The sequence below is a fragment of the Macrobrachium nipponense genome, chromosome 28, assembly GCF_015104395.2.
Source record: "Macrobrachium nipponense isolate FS-2020 chromosome 28, ASM1510439v2, whole genome shotgun sequence".
Lineage (NCBI taxonomy): Eukaryota > Metazoa > Arthropoda > Malacostraca > Decapoda > Palaemonidae > Macrobrachium > Macrobrachium nipponense.
Window position 1 is genome coordinate 32,246,676 of NC_087217.1, and position 21,912 is coordinate 32,268,587.

The 21,912-nt window shown below is 44.7% G+C and overlaps 1 long non-coding RNA gene across 1 annotated transcript in view; it reads left to right on the top strand.

Moving 5' to 3' along the window:
- Positions 1-1,845: 1,845 nt before the first annotated feature.
- LOC135201313 (uncharacterized) overlaps positions 1,846-21,912 on the top strand; it is a 49,995-nt gene continuing 29,928 nt past the window's right edge. The window contains exons 1-2 of the long non-coding RNA XR_010311489.1: positions 1,846-1,988; positions 17,089-17,156. This is a non-coding gene — a long non-coding RNA (uncharacterized LOC135201313). The remainder of the gene's footprint in view (positions 1,989-17,088; positions 17,157-21,912) is intronic.

The following is a 21,912-nucleotide window of genomic DNA, read 5'->3' on the forward strand; positions in this document are numbered from 1 at the left end:
GCAGGGTCCGCCACACATCCCAGGATGGGTGGGCGGGGCCCTCCACGTGTCCTGGGAGGGCGGGGCCCTTCACATGTCCTGGGACGGGTGAGCGGGGCCTGCCACGAGTCCCGAGTTGGGCGGGCGGGACCCGCCACGTATCCTGGTATGTGCAGGCAAGTCCCGCCACGTGTCCCAAGACGGGTGGCCAGGGCCCGCCACGCATCCCGGGACAGGCGGGCGGGCCCCACCACATGCCCGGGACAGCGCGGTTGCGGGGCCCACCGGAAACTACAGTCCACGGGACAGGCGGGCAGGGCTCACCACACGTCCGTGGACTGGCAAGTGGGGCCTGCCATGACTCCCAGTACGGATGGGTGTGGCTGGCCAAGTTTCCCTGGACGGGCAGGCGAGGCCCGCCACATGTCCCATGACTGGCGGGCAGTGCCCGCCATGTGTCCCAGGATGGGTAGGCAGGGCCTGCCATGCATCCCGGGGTGGGTGGGCGTGGCCCGCCACATGTCCGAGTCCAGGCGGACGGGCCCACCACAAGTCCCAGGACGAGCGGTCGGGGGGCGCCACGCATCCCAGGACGGGCGGGCAGGGCCCATTACACATCCCAGGATGGGCGGGCAGGTCCCACCATGCATCCCAGTACGGGCGGGCAGGGCCTGCCACGCATCCCATGATGGGCGGGTGGGGCTTGCCACGCATCCCAGGATGGGCGGGCGGGGCCCGCCACGCATCCCAGGACGGGCGGGCGGGACCCACCACGCATCCCAGGACGGGCAGGCGGGGCCTGCCATGACTCCTGGGACGGGCGGGCAGGGCCTGCTACACATCTCTGCAAAACTCGTAAGGATCAAGTGGCAACCATAATTATGCGGACTAAGTATTCTATCTTCCCAGATCGCCAATCCATTATCATGCATATGAGTTCATTGTTTTATGCCGTTCGATACTTTTTAGTGACCATATAGGTAGTACAGCAGATGGCCTATAAATAAAGAAAACATGAGTGGCCGGAAATCGCGTGATTATATATAGATTTTTTCCCCAGAAAACTGCTATTTTCCAAAGAAGAACCTGAATTTGAAATTTGTGAAACTCAGGACGACAATGAATTAGTGCATTCATATGATTACATATTAAAAGTCTTTTTTCCTGAAGATTACTCACCTTTAGACGAAGTCGATGATAAAGAAAAAAAAGTGATAATGAGCAAGACAATAGTGTTATATTATGTAACACGCAGCCTCAAAATGTTAATAATGATGACGAGGAACAGTGCATGATTATATCGTCAGATAGTGATGAACACTTCAATGCAGACAATCCTGTTATAATATGTGACACAGCCTCAAAATGTTAATAATGTCAAATAGCGACGAACACATCGGTTCAGATATTACACATATCAGTGACAGACTCAGATGAAACATTGTTCAAAATTAGAAAATTAAATAATTTAGTTTACCGAGTAAGGTTCAGAATTTTGTTTTCTTTATTTTCTTATAGAAGGCCAAAGGTAAACAAGTATCGCTTGAAAAACGTAACTAAGCGCTTGCAGAAACTTTATGCGGATACAACGGCAACACTGTTTGGTGTATGGAATTCTGGTTCGGCGTTGTGTGATTACACACATAATGAAGTTTGTTTTGAATGATTTCAATTTGTTCTACGTTGGTAAATAGTAATATATGGTTTTATTTTTTTTTAAATCACTGAAAAATGGTGGTTAGTACAATTGTTCATACTGCTTTTACAATCTCTCCTGAAATTTTGCCACTGCATAAACAAAGTGCAACCTGTAAACCTTGTTCCTGGTGTCCAGGAACTCTGTCCTCCATGAGTTACAGTATAGAAGTTTGCCATTGGTTTGCTACAGGGAGACATTTCCAGTGAAGGGAAGCAATCACTCTAGCTTTGCATTTCGATCAACACCCTGATCCTTGCTTCAGTAGCTACATGTAGACGGATTTCATGAAGGAGGTTGAGAATATCTACAAGTAAGACATAGCTAATTATGCTCCCTAAGTGCTCAGTCTAGACAGTGAAGTTAAACAAAAGGTATTAGCCTATAATCAGGACTGCTATAGTAGTTATGAGATGATTTGGGCAAGAAGGCTGATGATGTTGAGAGAAGTCAAGTATGCAGAGTGTGGTACTATCAATAGGGTAGCACAGACTCTATTGAAATAATATTGCGAAAGGAAGAGAAACATACCTGTATAAAAAAAAAAGATAGACAATTATTCTATACCTAAATAGATAAATATAATAACAGAAAAATCTAGGCAGGACATTTGGTAAAGTACTTATATACTACCTATTCCTTTAATTCATTCCAAAATTTTTAATTGAAAATGTCAATTGTCTGTGTTTCAATGTTTGCTTTGAAAATATGTATAGCTAGCAAATAGGGGAAACACCGCCTTGAATCCAACGTCATCATGTGGCTCAGCCTTATTCACTTGATATTTAATTGGTGAAACAAGAATACAATTACATCTTTAAGCATACAATTCAAAAGGTTGAAGTTTCGTCAACATAATGTGATATATGAAAGCGCCATACGAACGAAAACAAGCATGTGAAGTCTTCGTAAAATATGTTTTCAAGGCAGTTTTTAAATTCAATATGGCGTCGACCGACTGAGGTGCCATTTGTAACCGGCATGGATCCAACGTCCTTCCCACCCTTCCCAGCGCTCATTTGAACAATATTAGCGTATACGTATATGTAACGTTTATTGATCTTACTCAAGATTGCAGTTGTAATCAGCACAATAAGACAACATTTTGTTGCATATGTTAGTGAAAATGAAACTTCTTATTCCCGGGGGCATGGTTTGAACTAAAATTCATTTTTACCTTGTAATCGATGGTTTTATCCTTACTGCCATCGCAACTGAAACTCCAAATTGCTTATTTGATTGTACTTATACACATTTTGGTCTTAATTCACTCCAAATTGCACTTGAACTACATCGCTGTCCCTGGTTCCTAAGTGGTCACTCCACAAACAGTTGCATGCAGCACACGACTACACTGTTTATGAGGTGCAAAGCTTTATTCCTTTAATTGCTTACCTTTCCCATTATTTAGTTTAACTTTACTTTGTTACTTCAAAATGTTTATTTTAATTCACATCTATTATCCCTTTTTTGCAACCAAATTAACCCCCAAAATTACAGATATTTCTGAAGTAGATGTGAGCAGACGACGGCAAAATTTCATTGTTGCCAATTTAGTGGAGCTTCACACATACACCAATGCATTTACAAACTGTTTCCATGAATTCTAGGTGTCATAGTAATGCAGTAGTGATAAAATTGCTCTAATATGTATATATACTACAAATAGATAGGCTAATTTTACTTATTTCCCCGGTTTTGTGTAAGTCTTATACCCAGTTTGGAGGGTAAACACATACTAATTGGCAACACTGATAAACAATAGAAGAGCGTGAATTCAACAACGCCATAGATACTGTTCACAGCAAAGATGTTGATATTTGAGTCAGGAATCTAGTTACTTTTTCAACAACGGATATTTTCAAATAAATAATCATGATTTTGTAAAAAAATTTATGCAACTCATGACCTTATACTGCTGTTTTAACAATTTATTTGAATGATTATCAAGTGCATGCTTCTTTCTACTGAAAAAATTGTACTGTCCTTGGATGTACCAGGTGGTTGGTGTCATAATTGACGATTGTTGTGAAGAAAGTGCCCCAGTGTCTATGGCTACAAGTGGTGTGTAGGGATAGCCCACATGGAATGCTAAGTTTATTGACACAAGTGACTCCGCAAACATCTAAATTTTTTGGTGTTTTAGGTAAAAATTTCAAAAGTGTCATGGAGGTATGTTTGCAGTGGGCATGGCTAGACTTTCATTAACCTCTTGTTTAATCTTAAAATATGACCTTAATTTCTAACTTTGGAGAAAATCTTCGAAAGGATAGTAGAGGTCTCGAGCTGTTGCTCTCACCACCAATGACTCGTGACTGGTGCCCATCTCCAGTGTCAGGACATGTTAAATTACTTTTTCGGAGGGTGGATCCATACGCCGTGAAAACTGGATCAGCTAGTCCAGTCGGTTGTTTCCCCTAGGTAGGCTAAGTATGTTTTGAGATAGTGAACTACCTACCTACCTACATATTAGTCTAAAGTAGGCTATAACTTAGCCTATTATACAATTTGTGGTACCACAATGGGAAAGCAATTTTTTGGGTGGGTGGGGGACAACTCAGAACAAGTAAAATACACATTGATTTAACATAACCTAACCTATAGGGGTGAGTCCTTACCTATACTCTGTTTTTTTCCATCTGTCCATCCGCCTGTGGTGATTTCGCATGGTAACACTGCATCCCGGGCTTTAAATAGTTACGTTATGTGTAAGTTTTAGGTAAATAAAAGGATACCTGGGTGTATATTTCCAACTGAAAAGTGTTTTATTAATTTACTGTATGTGAATTACACCGTTGATATTCGAAATAGGATATTATTTAAAGCCCAGAACGCAGTGTTACCATGCGCAAACACCACAGGCGGATGGACAGATGGAAAAAAACAGAGGAAATACAGGAATGACTCGAAATGCACAGCTCTCTCTCTTGGCGCCCTTTAGAGATCTGTCTAACTTTGGAAGATGAAACTCAGATTCCAATTGTTCTTCCATTCTCCTACGTGAAAGCAATTAAACATTTTTCTGCAGAGTTATAGCTGGTGAGGCCTTCGGCCTTCCTTGACCTCCCCACCTAACCTAACCTTTGGAGCTGCTTCACTCGTTTTGTGTTCTCCCTAACCCGAAAACTGCAATCTCCTCTGTATTATTATAGATTACACCCGGTCTACAACCTTTTGGATACTTCAATTCAAAATATACCAACTATGGAGCCTTTTATTAGGCCTAAAAGATTTGTCAAAAGAAAATTCCAGCCTACCCCTTCTCTAGTTTTAATTGATTTACTTTTTGGGAAGAACAGTTGGACAAGATTTTTGACAATAGAAAGCAAAAACAAAATTTCAAATTTAAAATTAGAAAATTATTCACTGGCCCCGATACCCAACAGAAAACATGAAGTTTTGTCAAACAAACCAAAACATGGATAGTGGAAACCACTTCTAAGGTTCAATCAGAAAATTACTTATAATAAACTTAATAGTATATGTGGTACTATAATCCTGCCAAATAATGACGACGAACTAATTGATAGAAATATTTTTATGGACTCGCTTAAGAAAAGATACAAAAAATTGAAGAATGTGACATCTATGATATCCCAAGTAGGAAAAATTCAAAGTTAAATATACAAGTAGCTAAACTAAAATTTGAAGGAAACGAACTCCCTTTAACAATTAAAGTTTTAGGGCAGACTAGAGAGTTGAGACCATATATTCCTAAACCACTACAATGCAAACCATGCAGTAAATATGGCCATTCAAGTAAAATTGTAGAGAAGCTGCAAGATGTGTATGCCGTGGATCATACAACCACACAACAAAATGGGACTGTGAAAACCCAATTTGCATAAATTGTGGGCAAAATCACCACTCAACATCAAAAGAATGCGCACATTACTTATACAACACTGAACTAAAAATCTTACAAGAAAGAAGTTGAATGTCAGTAAGAGAAACTAAGATAGAACTAAAAGTAAGAGGTTTACAAGATTCAGCAAGGCAAAACACATATAAAGAGGTAGTAAATAAAGAAGTGCAAAACCAAATTCCTACAAAATTATACAGTATAAATCGAACAGAAAATATACATATTATAATGGACCAATATTTAAGCTCTGAAGCTACGGAACATATAAGTAACCTAAATTTATATACAGTGGTACCTCGAGATACGAAAGGCTCAACTTACGAAAAACTCAAGATACGAAAGCCAATGCGAAAAATTTAACGGCTCTACATACGAAGAGTTTTCAAGATACGAAAGGTTTCTGAAAGTCCGAGATTCGCCCTGATAACAATTTTGAAACTCGCGCCACGTGCCGCCATCTTAGTACTAGTAGACTCGCCACCATCCTCCTGCTCTCCCATTGGTTCCTGATGAGATCCTTCTCTCCTATTGGACAGCATCCCTCCCATCATGCATCTTATACATGCGTGGTGGCGTGCCTACCTCGGCCTCTTCGTACCAACATCTTTATCATACACACGCGGCATTCGTTCGGTCCAACGATTTCGTTTAGTAACGTAGATTCGTTAGTGATTTTGTTGCAGTAGTATTATCGTGTTGTGCGAAAACATTATTGTGTAACTTATACGTAAATTACGTACAAGATAACGTAGTCATGGGTCCCAAGAAAGTTGAAATTCACGGAAAGAAGCACATGCTCTCTTTGAAGACAAAGATGGAGATCATCAAGAAGTACGAAGCTGGTATGCGATTGAGTGTGATCGCAAAGGAATACGGCCGTAATCCGTCGACAATAGGCACCATCCTTAAACAGAAGGATGCCATCAAAGCAGCTACACCGTCGAAGGGCATCACTATTTTGTCCAGCAAGAGGAACCATGTGCACAACGAGATGGAACGGCTGCTCCTCGTCTGGATAAAAGACAAAGAAATCGCTGGCGATACAGTAACGGAGACAGCAATCGCCCACAAGGTCAGCGCTATTTTTGGCAATTTGATTATGCAGCCGGAAGATGACGGAGGGGAAGGGACTTCAACACCAACCCCAGAGTTCAAGGCTTCGCATGGGTGGTTCGAGAAATTCCTAAACGGACTCGCATCCATTCGGTGGTGCGTCATGGGGAAGCTGCCAGCTCGGACACGAAAGCGGCCGAAGCATTTAAGAAAACTTTTGACGACGAGATGATGACCAAGGAAGCCTACAGTTCTCAGCAGGTTTTCAACTGTGATGAGACTGGCCTTTTTTGGAAAAAAATGCCTCCAGTGGGGATTGCAAGGTGAAGCCCCTACTGGTGTATCATTCCGAGACTCCTCGAGCCTTCAAGGCCCACAAAGTGCTGAAGGAGAAACTCCCAGTGATGTGGAGGTCTAATGCAAAAGCCTGGGTAACGAGGCGTTTGTTCATGGAGTGGGTAAATCTGTGTTTCGGCCCGACAGTGAAGACATTTTTGGAAGAGAAGCGCCTCCCCCTGAAATGTCTACTGGTGTTGGACAATGCCCCTCCCCACCCTCCTGGCCTCGAGGAAGATATCCTAGCGGAGTATTCCTTCGTTAAGATTCTTTTTCTTCTGCCCAACACCACCCCTCTCCTCCAGCCCATGGACCAGCAAGTGATAGCGAACTTTAAGAAGCTGTACACAAAACATCTTTTCAAGAGATGTTTCGACATCACCGATACCACAAACCTCACCTTGCGTCTATTTTGGAAGGAGCATTTCGACATCGTCATTTGTATCCAACTCATCGACCAAGCTTGGCAGGAGGTTTCAAGGCGAACCTTGAATTCCTCGTGGAGGGAACTCTGGTCTGATGCCGTATCCGCCCGAGACTTCGAGGGATTTGACGTGGGTGAAGCTGGTGCTGCAGAGTCCGAAACAGTTGGCGCTCCCGAAACTGTTTTGCAACCAGATCTTGACAAGATCGTTGCACTCGGCAAGTCCATGGGGCTGGTCGTCGACGAGGACGACATCAACGACCTTCTCGAGGAGCACCAAGAGGAGCTTACGACGGATGACCTGAAGGAGTTGGAGGCCATGCAACATAACGTCGTTCAAGAGGAGTTCTTTAGTAGCGGTGAGGAAGAGGAGGAGGACCCTATGACAACGGCAGAAATTAAGGATCTTCTAGCGCTTTTCATAAAGTGCTCACACAGGTCGTATGCTTGCGCAGTTCGATGACGTTTGCCTGAGTCGTTTCAGGAACACTGTGAAAAGTAGGCAGAAGCAATCTTCCTTGGATCGTTATTTTTTAAAGAGGCCTTCAGCATTAGCAGGAGTAAGCAAAAAGGAAGAACCAAGTGATAAAAAACAGAAAGTTGAAAGCAAAAAGGAAGAACCAAGTGATGACAAAAAGAAAGTTGAAAGCAAAAAGGAAGAACCAAGTGATAAACAGAACGTTGAAAGTGGTGATGAAGTTGAAATTCTGTAAAAAAAAAAAAAAAAATAAAAATAAAAAAAAAAGCCTACGTAAAAGTAAAAAAAAAACAAAAAAAAGTTAAAATCAAAAAAAGAAAAAAAAGTTTTAATTTGTAGTTTTTTGTAAAGTTAAGTGTTACAGTTTTGTTAATGTGTTTCGTAAATTTTAGTTTGTTCATGCAACTTACCTGTCAGATATATATATAGCTGATAATTTCCGACGACCGACAGAATTTAAAACTTACGACACACGTAGTGGGAGTCAGGTGGTTAGTACCCATTCCCGCCGCTGGGAGGCGGGTATCAGGAACCATTCCCATTTTCTATTCATAATTTTTCTGTCGCCGGTGTTGTGAACATCTGTTTACAGCACCTCCGTCTGGATTTGGAAACTTTTTGCTACTTGAGTATCCCTTTTGGTTCTTTTTTGGATTAATTGACTTGGATCGGTGGCTAGGCACACGTTATTAGTGGATTGATTTGATTTTGGTTTGGACTTCTCTTGGATAATATGTCAGGGTCTAGTACAGCTAGCGCTAGGTTCTGCTCTAGGACTGATTGTAGAGGTAGGCTACTGAAAGCTTCAGTAGACCCACATACGGTATGTAAGAGTTGCAGGGAGCATGAATGTGTGTATGAAAGCCGTTGCAAGGAGTGCGAAAGATTAACAGATTCTGAGTGGAAGGCGTATGATACCTATCTTAGGAAACTTGAAAAGGATAGGTTAAGGAGGTCTTTCCTCCAGGAGTGTTTCAGGTGTGCAAGAAATTAATGTTTTCTCCTGTTAACCCTCCTTCTGTTAATGCTCCTAACAACTGTAGTGTTTTGCCTCCGGGCCCTGAAGCAGTGTCTGTAGAGAGTAATACTTTATCCTTAATTTTGGAGTCGATTCGTAATCTAGAATCGAAAGTGTTGGCTCTTGAGAGCAAAAGTGATGTGCAAAAGTGCAGTGATACCCCTTGTGTAGTGGAGGGTGCGTCAGATCGGCCTCGTTTCGCCTCTAGGCCTGGACCTCTGCTTGACTCCCAGGACCTGGGGAGGGAGCATGTCGAAAGCCGAAGGAGGTTCACAAGGAACCCCCACCGATCTGGCGTGCCTTCGGCAGTTACTGATGAAAATCCCAGACTGCCAGGGAGCGTGCACGGGCACGTCTCCTCAAGGAGTGTTTTTTCGCATCGGAGGCTTCATCCCCACGTAAAGGGTGGAGTTCTCACGGTGCTTCCCGTCCGCTGAAAAGGACGGCGCGTGATGTTGACGCTTCACGTCCTAGTTCTCCGAATTTGCGATCTTCTCCTGACAGTGCGTTCGCTGCTTTTCCGCCGCAGAAAAGGCGTAGAGAGTCTTCGGACTTGGATTCGGTTAGTTCGTGCGAGCGATACAGTCGCTCTAGAGCTCGGGAGGAGGCCGTACCTAGGAGGAGGAGGGAGGCGTCCCCTCGCCGCTCTCCTGCTCACAGGATCAGTCCCTCCCCGGAGCAGGAAGATTCGCCAACCAAGAGGATGATTCAGTCACTGCAGCAGCAACTTCAGGACGCTCTTGCTTCTAGAGAGTCTCTTCCGCGTCGTAGAAAGGATGAGAAGCTTCCTGTGAAGAAGTCAAGAACCTGCTCTTTCCTCCTCCTCCGCCTCTCTCTTCGTTCGAGTCTCCCTCTAGAGTTTCGTTCTGCTCCCCAGCAGCTCTCTAGAGTTAGGTGAGAAGTTCGTTTCTTCTTCTCGCTCTCAGATGAGATATCTCCCGCTCGCAAGCGAGTGGTGGACGCTGAGCGCGCTTCTGTGCAAGTGGAGCGCGCTTCCGGTGCCGCCAAACGCGCACCTGTTGTTGATAAACGTGCACCAGTGGGCGGCAGCCGCGCGCTGACTGACGCTTGGCGCGCACCAGTGGAAGCCAAGCGTGCACTACGTGGTACGCTCGGTGTGCGCCAGTGGACGCCAAGCGTGTGTTAGTAGATGTCGAGCGCGCACCCTGTCGGCGCCAAACGTTTGATTCGGACGCCAAGCGCGCGCTGGTAGACACCAGTTCTCACCAATGCAAGTTCAGGTGGATGAAGGAACCCTTCCTGTTCGTCAGTTTTCTTCAGACTTTCCTCCTACTTCTCCAGTTTCTGAGGAAGGAGTTAGCGATAATTTAGTAGAAGCAGAGGAAGAACAGCAACCAGCTCCTGTCTCATCGGACTATAAAGTTTTGATGCGTCTTCTACAGTCAGAGTTTGGAGAAACTTTTCAACCGGAAGCCCCTCGTACTCCCCCTTCTCAATTTTCTTCTTTTAAAGCAACGAAGGCGTCGGGGTTCGTTAAAATGAAGAAGTCGCTTTCCACGAAGCAAGCGTTCGGAAAGTCCATGAGTGGATGGAGAAGAGGAAAGCGTCAGGAAAGTCCTCTTTAGCTTTACCGCCATCAAGACTCTGCGGTAAAGGAGGCATGTGGTTAGAGACGGGAGAGGACGTAGGGTTAAACTAACCAGCCTCCTGCTCAAGGTGATTTCGTGGGAGCATCGTGGACGCCTCCAGAAGAGCCCTTCTGTTCTTCATCAAAAGTCTCTTGACCCTATAACGAGTTCGACTTTTCACTACAAAGGCTCTTCAGGACTCTAGAGGTCTTCAACTTTCTCGACTGGTGTCTTGGGAGTTTTAGATGCCAGGTCAATGAGTTTCTGATACTATTAGTTCCCCACCCCCCTTGGGGGAAGGCTGTCCATTGGTACTTTTCATTGTATTGGACAAGGCCGTCAGGGATTGGTTCTGAGGTTGTTGGCTACGCACTTTAAGCTCGGGGCGGAGTTCCATATCAAAAAGAGAGCACTCTTTTGTAACTTCACGGCCACATCCGTCTCTCCAGCGCAAAAGGCGACTTGCTTTTCGCTCCGTTTTCAGACCATCTCTTCCCCCAGACTATGGTTAAGGACATAGCATCAAGCCTTCAGGAGAAGGCAACACAAGATCTTCTGGCTCAGTCTTCTAGAAGGCCAGCAGCTGCTTCATCTTCTGGAGTTTTCGTTTTGCCAAGAAACCGAAGCCCTTTCGTGCTGGATCTTCCTCGAAAACAGCCTCCCGAGGAGAGGCTCTTACAGAGGAAAAAAAACCCCTGCTCCGTCAAAGAGTAGGAAGTGATTTGGAAGTCCTTCAGACGCCGGTAGGAGCCAGGCTTCTTCGGTTCGCGAAAGCCTGGGAAGAGAGAGATGCCGACCCTTGGTCGCTGGATGTCGTGAGGAAAGGTTACAGGATCCCGTTCTTGCAGTCACCCCCCGCTATCCTCAACACCAAAGGATTTGTCTCCCTCTTATTCGAGGAGAGAAACAGAAAGTGCTTTTCGATCTGCTGGAACAAATGATCGAGAAGCAAGCGGTGGAACAGGTCTTCGACCTGGAATCTCCAGGATTTTACAACCGCCTGTTCCTGGTGCCGAAACATTCGGGGGGTGGCGACCCGTCCTCGATGTCAGCAGCCTAAATCTCTTCGTTATAAAGAAGAAATTCAAGATGGAGACGACTCAATCGGTGCTGTCAGCTTTGAGACCGGGGGATTGGATGGTCTCACTAGACCTCCAAGACGCGTATTTTCACGTCCCCATCCATCCCCAATCAAGGAAATACCTGCGATTTGTCCTGAAGGGAAGGTATTCCAATTCAGGGCACTTTGCTTCGGTCTGACCACAGCGCCGATGGTTTTCACCATTCTAATGAAGAACGTGGCAAGGCTGCTTCATTTGGAGAATATAAGGATCTCTCTCTACCTAGACGACTGGCTTATTCGAGCTTCATCGCGGGAACGGTGTCTGGAGGACCTGCACACGACCATGACGTTAGCAAAGTCCCTGGGGCTTCTGGTAAACCTCGAAAAGTCGCATTTGACTCCATCTCAATCTTTAGTCTATCTGGGATTCAGATGGACTCAGTGGCTTTTCGGGCTTTTCCGTCCCAGGGGCGACAACTTCAATGCTTGGAGAAAGTGGCGACCTTTCTGGGGAAGGAAACATGCTCGGTGAGGGAATGGATGAGTTTGCTGGGGACCATTTCCTCACTGGAGAAGTTTGTTTCTCTGGGAAGGCTGCACCTCAGACCTCTTCAATTCTTCCTAGCCAACAGTTGGAAGAACAAACAAGATCTGGAGGCGATCTTGTGTTTAACGAGAGAGGTGAAGGATCACCTAAGTTGGGTGGTCAGATCCTCGGAAGCTCGCAGAAGGGCTCTCCCTCAAACTTCGGAACCCCGACCTAGTGTTGTTTTCCGACGCGTCGTCCACGGGTTGGGGCGAGCAACACTAGGAGGGTAAAGAAGTGTCGGGCACCTGGAGAGGGGAACAGGTGTCCTGGCACATCAATCTGAAAGAGCTGTCAGCCATTTATCTGGCTCTCAGGTTCTTCCAGGAAGAAAGTATTCCGGCAAAAAGTCATTCAGATCAATTCGGATCGGAATTCAGCAACCACCAGCACCTGGTTCCATACCTAAAGAACAAATCAAGGGGGAACTCACTCGCCTTCTCTGTTTGCCATCGCAAAGGAACTCCTTTTATGGGCGAAAGCGCAAGAAGTCACTATCCTGACAAGGTTCGTGTCAGGAGTACAGAATGTTCGAGCGGACCTTCTCAGTCGACGAGGACAGCTGTTGCCGACAGAGTGGACCCTTCACCAAGAGGTTTGCCAGTCGCTGTGGGACCTGTGGGGCTGTCCACAGGTGGATGTCTTCGCAACTTCCAGGACGAGAAGACTTCAACTCTATTGCTCCCCAGTTCTGGACCCCGGGAGCAGTCGCAGTAGACGCCCTACTTTGGAGTTGGTCGGGTCTAGACATATACGCTTTTCCCCCGCTCAAGATCCTCGGGGAAGTGATGAGGAAGTTCGCGGCATCGGAAGGAGCGAGGATGACACTCAAGCGCCCCCTTCTGGCCGGCAGCCGACTGGTTCACAGAGGTGATGTCCTTCCTGGTAGACTTTCCGAGGACTCTGCCCTTAAGGAAAGATCTACTCAGACAGCCCCACTTCGAGAGGTACACAAAAACCTCCCCGCTCTGAGTCTGACTGCGTTCAGACTATCAAGAAGTTGGCCAGAGCGAGGGGTTTTTCAAGACCTGTGCGAAGGCGATTGCCACCGCAAGGAGGCCCTCCTCAATCGCTCTGTACCAATCGAAGTGGGCTGTCTTCAGATCTGGTGCAGGAAGAAGGGCATTTCCTCCACAACCAACCTCTGTGAGCCAGATAGCTGACTTCCTTCTTTATCTGAGAGAGGAAGTGAAGTTGGCTGTTCCAACTATTAAAGGCTACAGGAGCGTGCTTTCGGTAGGTCTTTAGGCAACAGAGGACTCGATTTGACTAATAATAAAGACATTCATGATCTCATTAGATCGTTCGAGACTAAGAAGGTCGTCCAGCCTAAAGTACCCTCGTGGAACTTGGATGTGGTGCTCAAATATTTTATTTATGTCGAGTCACTTCGAACCGCTTCATTCAGTTTTTCTATCAGGAATCTGACGAAGAAACGATCTTCCTAACCGCTCTGGCGACGGCGAAGAGGGTTAGCGAAATTCAGGCCATTAGCAAGCAGATTGGCTTTTCAGACAGTAGTGCGATTTGTTCTTTAAGTCCCATGTTCTTAGCAAAGAACAAGAATCCTTCCAACCCGTGGCCGAGGACCTTTGAAATCAAAGGGTTGTCAGATATAGTGGGAAATGAACGTGAGAGATTCCTGTGTCCTGTCAGGGCTCTAAAGTTCTATCTGCAGAGAACTAAAGCTTGCAGAGGTTCATCGGACAATTTGTGGTGTTCAGTGAGGAAACCTGATCTCCTATGTCGAAAAACGCACTGGCGTTCTTCTCAGGAATACGATTAAAGAAGCGCATAATAATGTAGTGATAGTGATTTGAAGCTTCTGAAAGTAAAAGCTCACGAGGTGAGAGCTATTGCTACTTCGGTAGCCTTTCACAAAATATGGCGCTCAAGATATTTTGAATGCCACATTTTGGAGAAGCAATTCGGTGTTCGCTTCACACTACCTGCGGGAGGTGAAAGTGACATACGAAAATTGCTTCTCCCTCGGACCATACATTGCTGCACACTGTTTTGGGGGCAGGAGGTAACACTCATCCTATCCTTTAGGGATTAGGGGGGTTTTTAATTTGTGTTTATGGTTGTGGGGTGACCGCCTGGGGCGGGTCTCCCTTCCATTAGCTTAGTTAAGTGGGATACCTTTGGTAAACTAAGCCAGGTGGTGGTATTTTTGTCTCGTTGCCCTCATTAGTATGGTCCATGGTCTAGTCACGTCGTGGTCTCGCCCCTGTTGACAGATTATCTGGAGTGCACCAGCTTCATAGGTCTCTACCTTGCTGGCAACTCTAGTAGCACAAGCAGACTTACGTGGCAGTAATCACGAAGCCAGCTATGCTAACAGGTAAGGAACCAAGATATCAAATATCTGCATATATGTGTTTCCTAAATCCTCTATTCTGTCTCTCCCCACCACCAAAAAAGGTGGGATTCAGCTATATATATATCTGACAGGTAAGTTGCATGACAAAATGATATTGTAATGATACAATTAAGTTTGTTCATACTTACCTGGCAGATTATATAGTTAATTACCCGCCCACCTCCCCTCAGGAGACAGTGGAAATAAAAATTATGAATAGAAAATGGGAATGGTTCCTGATACCCGCCATCCCAGCGGCGGGGGGAATGGGTACTAACCACCTGACTCCCACTACGTGTGTCGTAAGTTTTTAAATTCTGTCGGTCGTCGGAAATTATCAGCTATATATATATCTGCCAGGTAAGTATGAACAAACTTAATTGTATCATTACAATATCATTTTTATAGTTTTCCTTAAATTTTTTGTGTGTTTTCGTAAAGTTAAGTGTATGTACGTTATCTGCCGTTTGTCCTCCTCCTCCTCTGCCGCCACTTTTGGAGATCGCCTCACTCGAAAGGTAAGCTTCCACATTTTACGTACAGTATATTTCTTGTTACCATGTACACTAGTACGTATACACTTTATTTACAGGTTATTTTGCATTTTGTTATTAATTTAGGTATTGAATGGTCCAAATTGTTGTAGTATTTAATTGTTTATAGGTCAATTTAGCTTTATTATGAAATTTACTGGGGTGTTTTCGGAGGGCTTGGAACGGATTAGCCATTTTACATGTAAAATCAGGTCTAAGATACGAAAACCTCATGATACGAAAGGCGCCTCGGAACGGATTAATTTCGTATCTCAAGGTACTACTGTAATATATTACCAACACCAGAAATGCATGAAGACATGGTGAATTTGGAGGACAAGCAAAATACAAGAGCCAAGTCAAAAGACAAAAAAGATTACTTGAAACAACCCCACCCAAAACCAAAAAATAAGTTATACAATCGATAAGACCAAAAATCTATTAAAAAATGAGTACCGACAAGACAAAGTTAACGAAAATTGCTTGCAAACAAAAAATTAATAAAGAAAAACAAATAAAAGAGAAAGCTAAAATATCAGATAAACACGAAGAAAGTATTGAAACAAAACCCAAGATCAAAAGCCATTTAAATGCACCTCTAATAAAAAGAATATCTGAGATTCTTCAGTCAATAAAGAAAACAACATCACCCACCAAAAGAACAAAGTACAGCAAAATTATACAGGAAAGCAAACAAAGATATTAAAACAAAACCCAAAACCTTCTTAAAATGTTTATTTTACAGTGGAATATTAGAGGATACATATCAAATAATAAAAACTTAAAAACATTAATTAGAGAATGTAATGCAATTATCATTTGCTTTCAGGAAACTAAAATAGGCAACAAGGTTCTTAATGCTGGCATAAATTATAAAGTGTGGCAATCAACACAAATTTTAAATGACAACAGCCAAGGAGGAACTGCAGTCATAACGCATTCTTCAATTGAATGCCAACCTGTTAGGATTAACTCAATAATACAGGTATGTGAAGTTCAAGTATGCCTGGGAAAAAAATAATCATATGCTCAATATATATGGAACCGTCTTTAGAAAGTCGCTTAATAGATCATCTTGGAAATAATAGACCATTACAATTGGAAGATTTAGAAAGTCTAATAGAACAATTACCAAAACCTTACTAAGTAGGTGACTTTAATGCCAAACATCCCATGTGGGGAAGTACATCATATGACAGGAGAGGAAATATTCTCCTAGATTGTATAGATAACAAAAGTTTGATTATTTTAAATGATGGTTCTCCAACAAGATTTGATGTTTATCATAATACCACATCTGCAATAGACATCACTTTATGTTCCCCAGAAATTGCTCCAGATTGCAGTTGGAAAGGAAAGTAAGTAATAATTTATTTGGGAGTGACCACTGGCCAATACAAATTGAGTTAAAAAAATAATACTAATATAACATATATACCGAAGAGGAAAATGGAGGAAGCAAATTGGAATTTATATAAAGAGAAAGCAGTAATTGTCTACGCGGGAAAAGTTCGGGCGTTTTCTCTGTGCGACTGTTAACAAAATGTTCGCTGCGCGACTGTAAACAACTATGTTCACTGCGCGACCATAAACAACTATGCTTGCTGCGCAGTCATAAACAGCCATTTTCACGGTAAAAGGAAAATTTGGTAATTGAATTTCGGGCCCCTTTATATAAGCATATACTCTTGTCTTATCAAAGAAAAAAATTTTTTTTTAACAAGTGAACAAGTTCCCTTTTGGGGAATCTAAGGATGATTGGGGACGCTTTCCCTATTTCCTCTCTCTCTTTATGACGAGCAAGAAAAAGGAACAATCAGCTCATTTCCCCTGCCGCCCGGTCAAGTACATGGGAGGGAAACCCTGTCCTTTTGAGTTTAGACCTAGGAGAGGACGAACTTAGTAGCCTTGGAGGAAATTAAGTGATTTAGGAGGTAAGCATTGCAGTGTACTGAAATTTTATAGACTTAAGAGCTAATAGGGGGTTGTTGCTGATGAATAACAATTAATAGCTCAATAGAGGGTGGATATGATGAAAATAGAGGCCTGTTCAACGAGTATCATTAAGGGTCACGTGCACAAATTTATGATGGCGTTCCCCTTCAGGAATGTAGTCAGCAAACCACAATGGGATTGAGACGGACGGGCCTTACAGTGGGAAAGCAAACGATTTGGTAAGTAAAAAGGGTATTATTTTGTTAAGAGATCGTTATAATTTAATAATGAACTAATGCATAAGAGATCTTATAATTTGATAATGAATTAATGCATAAGAGGTCATAAGGGGTTGGACCAGGGTAAAACGTGCTAGGGCCGTGATAACTAATGGGTAGAGTTTGCTCATGACATTTTTAAATCCTCGGAAGTGCATGGTAATGCCTAATGTATATTTCTTAAAGATTTTATGTGCATTTATAGTTATTTTAATTATTGTGATAATGAATGAGAAATTAACTCTAATGTGAGTTAAGGGATTTACCTGTCTCAGTGTTAAGGAGTTATCATTTAACTAAAATGGCAAAATTGACACTACTGTGAATTTTCATACATTCAACTTACCTGTCAGATATATACTTAGCTATAGACTCCGTCGTCCCCGATAGAAATTTGAATTTCGCAGCACACGCTACAGGTAGGTAGGTCAGGTGATCTACCGTCCTGCCGCTGGGTGGCAGGAATAGGAACCATTACCTTCTAGAACCAGATTTTCTCTATCGGTTGGAATGTAAACATACGTTTGCGGTTCCTCCTGACTTGATTTTTGTGTTTCATCGCCATCGATCTTCTGGGCTGTCTTTTGCAGGGAAGTACTGGGTCTTTGGTTCGGCATACGCTTTTATTAACTTTTTAATGAATTTCGCTTCGAAATTTCGAAGAAAATATTAAGTGAAACTACCGAAATTATTGGTAGACACTCACATAGTTTGCAATAAAGGGAATTATTAATATTTATTCATTATTACATGTAATAAAGGTTACAACTTTATTGAGGAAATATTAAACTCTAATTTCCTACTTTAGGAAGTCAGAAAAGCATATACGTAACTAGATACGCTTACTTTAGAAGCTTTAATAGCGTTTGTGCTAACGAGCAGTTAGAGTATTAGCAGTATAGTATTGTTGCATCCTCATCACCTTCTTACTCCACAGAAACTACAAATTTATATATGCAAATTTGAAGATAATGTATGTAGCTCAAAATGCGAGCTCTTAAAAGGTAAGAAGTGAATATAGTGTTCCCCATTGAAGTGGAGGGTGCGTCTGATCGGCTCTTGTCTCGCTCCCAGGTCTAGACCTCTTCCAAACTCACAAGCCCAAAGGAGAAGGAATGTCGAAAGCCGCACGGAGGTTTCAGAGAATCCCCACCGATATGGCGTCCTCTCGGCAGACTCTGTAGAACGTCCCAGACTGCCAAGTTCGCCATTGGAAAGGCGTCCTAAAATAGTGGAGGGTGCGTTCCGATCGGCTCTGTCTCGCTCTCAGGCCTAGACCTCTTCCAAGCTCACAAGCCCAGAGGAGAAGGAATGTCGAAAGCCTTAAGGAGGTTTCAGAGAATCCCCACCGGTTGGGCGTCCCCTCGGCAGGATCTGTAGTAGCGTCCCAGACTGCCAAGGATAGCCGTTGGAAAGGCATCCTAAAACAGTGTTTGTTCATGAAACTTACCTGTCAGATATATATATAGCTGTATTTTCCGAAGTCCGACAGAAATTAAAAAACTTTCGACACACGTAGTAGGAGTCAGGTGGTTAGTACCCATTCCCGCCGCTGGGAGGCGGGTATCAGGAACCATTCCCATTTTCTATTCATAATTTTTCTGTCGCTGGTGTTGTAAACACAGTTTTCAGCACCTCCGTCTTGAGTTTAGGAAACTTGGCTACTATAAGTACCCCTTTTTGATTTTTTGGTATCTTGACTTTTGGATCGGTGGCTAGGCACACATTAATTGTGGATTTGATTTTGGCTTGATTTCTCTTTAAATAAGATGTCTGGTTCTAGTTCGGCTAGCGCCAGGTTTTGTACCAAGAGTGATTGTCGAGGTAGGCTACTGAAAGCATCAGTAGACCCTCATACTTTGTGTAAGAGTTGTAGGGAGCATGATTGTATGTATGAAAGTCGCTGCAAGGAATGTGAGTGTCTTTCTGATTCTGGATGGAGAGCGTATGAGTCCTATCTTCGTAAGCTTGAACGGGATAGGTTAAGGAGGTCTTCCTCCAGGAGCGTTTCAGGTAAACGTCAGGAAGTTCATGTTTCTCCTACTAACCCTCCTTTAATCACTACTCCTAACCCTGTAGTGTTGCCTTCGGGCCCTGTAACAGTGTCTGTGGAGGGTAATACCCTTACGCTTATCTTAGAGTCGATTCGTAATTTAGAATCTAAAGTGCTCGCCTTAGAAGGCAAAAGTGAAGGTGCAAAGTGCAGTGACAGTGCTCCTTCGTTTGTGGAGGGTGCGTCGGATCGGCCCCATTTCGCCTCTAGGCCTAGACCGCTGCCGGACTCCCAGGTTTCAGGGAGAGGGCATGTCGAAAGCCGCAGGAGGGTTATGGGGAATGCCCACCGATCTGACGTGCCTTCGGCAGTATCTGTTGACGCTACCCAGACTGCCAAGGAGCGTGCGCGTGCATGTCTCCTCAAAGAGTGTTTCTCTTCTTCAAAGGCTTCCTCCCCGCACAAGGGGTGGAGCTCTCAGTCAGTTTCACGCCCGCTGAAAAGGAGCGTTGGTGATCGTGACGCTTCACGTCCAGTTTTTGCTCTCGAGCGGCGATCTTCGCCTGAGAGTATGTTCGCAGCCTTCCCGCCACAGAAGAAACGTAAAGAGTCATCGGATGATGACTTTGTTGAGCGCCCCAGTCGCTCCCGAGCGCGTTCTACGGCAGTTCCTGGGAGAAGGAAGAAGGCGTCCCCTCGCCTTCTCACAGGATCAGCCCGTCACCTGACAAGGAATCCTCTCCTACTGAGAAGATCCTGCGCTCTTTGCAGCAACAACTTGCTGATGCTCTTTCTAAGAGAGGGACGCAACCACGTCCCAGGAGAAAGGATGACCGTCTTCCTGTGAAGAGATCTAGAAGGTCTCCCTCTCCTTCTCCTCGCTCGTCTATCTCTCCACTTTCTTCTCCTGCTAGAGTTCGTGCGGCTCCCCAGCGGCTCTCTAGAGGACGTGAAGAGGAATTTACACGCTCTGCGCATGAAGCGGTATTACCCGCTCGTAAACTTGCGGTGCGAGATCTCGATATTTGCGTGGACGCTTCGGTGCAAGTTCAGGATCTTGACGCTCGGTCGGAAGCCAAGCGAGCGCCAGTGACAACTAAGAGTGCACCGGCGGAAGCAGAGCGCGCGCGAGATGTTAAGCGCGCTTTAGTGAACGTCATACGCACGCCAGTGGACGCCAAGCGTGCGCCAGCGGACGCCAGCAGCGCGCGAGTGGACGCCAATCCCGCGCTAGTAGCAGCCAGGCAAGCGCCAGTGGACGCCAGGTGTGCGCCAGTGGACGCTCGGGTGGACGCAGATGTAGATTTTCGTTGTCACCCACCTGTTTTTGATGAGACTTTGCAAGTTACTTCGGGTCTTAGAGAGACAACCGGAGTTTCTACTAAGGAGTCAGCTTTGCCTTCCACTTCACAGCAACGCTCCTCTTGGAAACTTAGACCAGATGGTCTTGGTTCAGCCTTACTTCCTCCGACTTCACCTGTGTCGGAAGCAGAGGTTAGCGACACTTCGGTTGAAGTTGATGATAAGAAACCGTTGGCGGCGGTCTCTTCTGACTACCAGGTATTGACCCGCCTTCTTCAATCGGAGTTTGGAGATACTTTTCATCCTGAAGCTCCTCGCTCTCCTCCCTCGCAACTTTCTTCTTCCAAGATCAACCAGGTCTCGGCATTTGTCAGAATGAAGAAGTCCCTTTCGACTAAGAGGGCTCTTCGTAAAGTCCATGACTGGATGGAGAAAAGGAAGTCTCAGGGAAAGACTTCTTTTGCTCTGCCACCTTCAAGACTTAGTGGGAAGGCAGGCATTTGGTACGAGACGGGAGAAGACGTAGGTATTAGACTTCCCTCGTCAGCCCAAGGAGACTTCGCAAGCATTGTGGATGCCTCGAGGAGGTCTCACTTGTCCTCTTCGAAAGTTTCCTCTTTCGTACGTTAGAGGTCTTTAACTTTCTAGATTGGTGTCTGGGAGTTCTGGATGCCAAGTCTAGGAGTTCCGACTCGATTAGTCTGGGGGAGCTGTCCAGCATAATGTCGTGTATGGACAAGGCCGTCAGAGATGGTTCGGAGGAGCTTACAGCTCACTTTTGCACAGGGCTCGTGAAGAAGAGATCCCTGTTTTGCAATTTTACAGCTAAATCTGTCTCTCCGTCACAAAAGGCAGATTTGCTCTTCGCTCCTTTTTCGGATCATCTTTTCCCCCCACCCCCAAGGCTATGGTAAAAGACATTGCTACCAGCCTACAGGAGAAAGGCTGCCACACAAGATCTCCTCGCACAATCTTCAAGGAGACTGCGGGCGGTAACCTTTCGTCCGCGGGAGTTTCGATTCTCAAGAAATCGAAGCCCTTTCGAGGTAGTTCTTCCTCGAGACCAGCCCCTCGAGGAAGAGGCACTTCCAGAGGCAGAGCCACTGCGCTTGCCAAGAACAAGAAGTGAAACAGAAGTCCTTCAGTCACCGGTGGGAGCCAGGCTTCAGCTTTTTGCGCAAGCCTGGGAAGAGAGAGGTGCAGACAAATGGTCCTTGGACATCATAAAGAAGGGTTACCGGATCCCGTTCCTGAAACCACCCCCGCTATTCTAACGACACCCAGGAGCATGTCACCATTCTTAATCGGGGAGAAAAGCAACAAGTGCTTTACGATCTGCTAGATCAGATGATCGTGAAACATGCCGTAGAACAGGTCTCCGACCTGAATTCCCCCGGATTTTACAACAGACTGTTCCTGGTG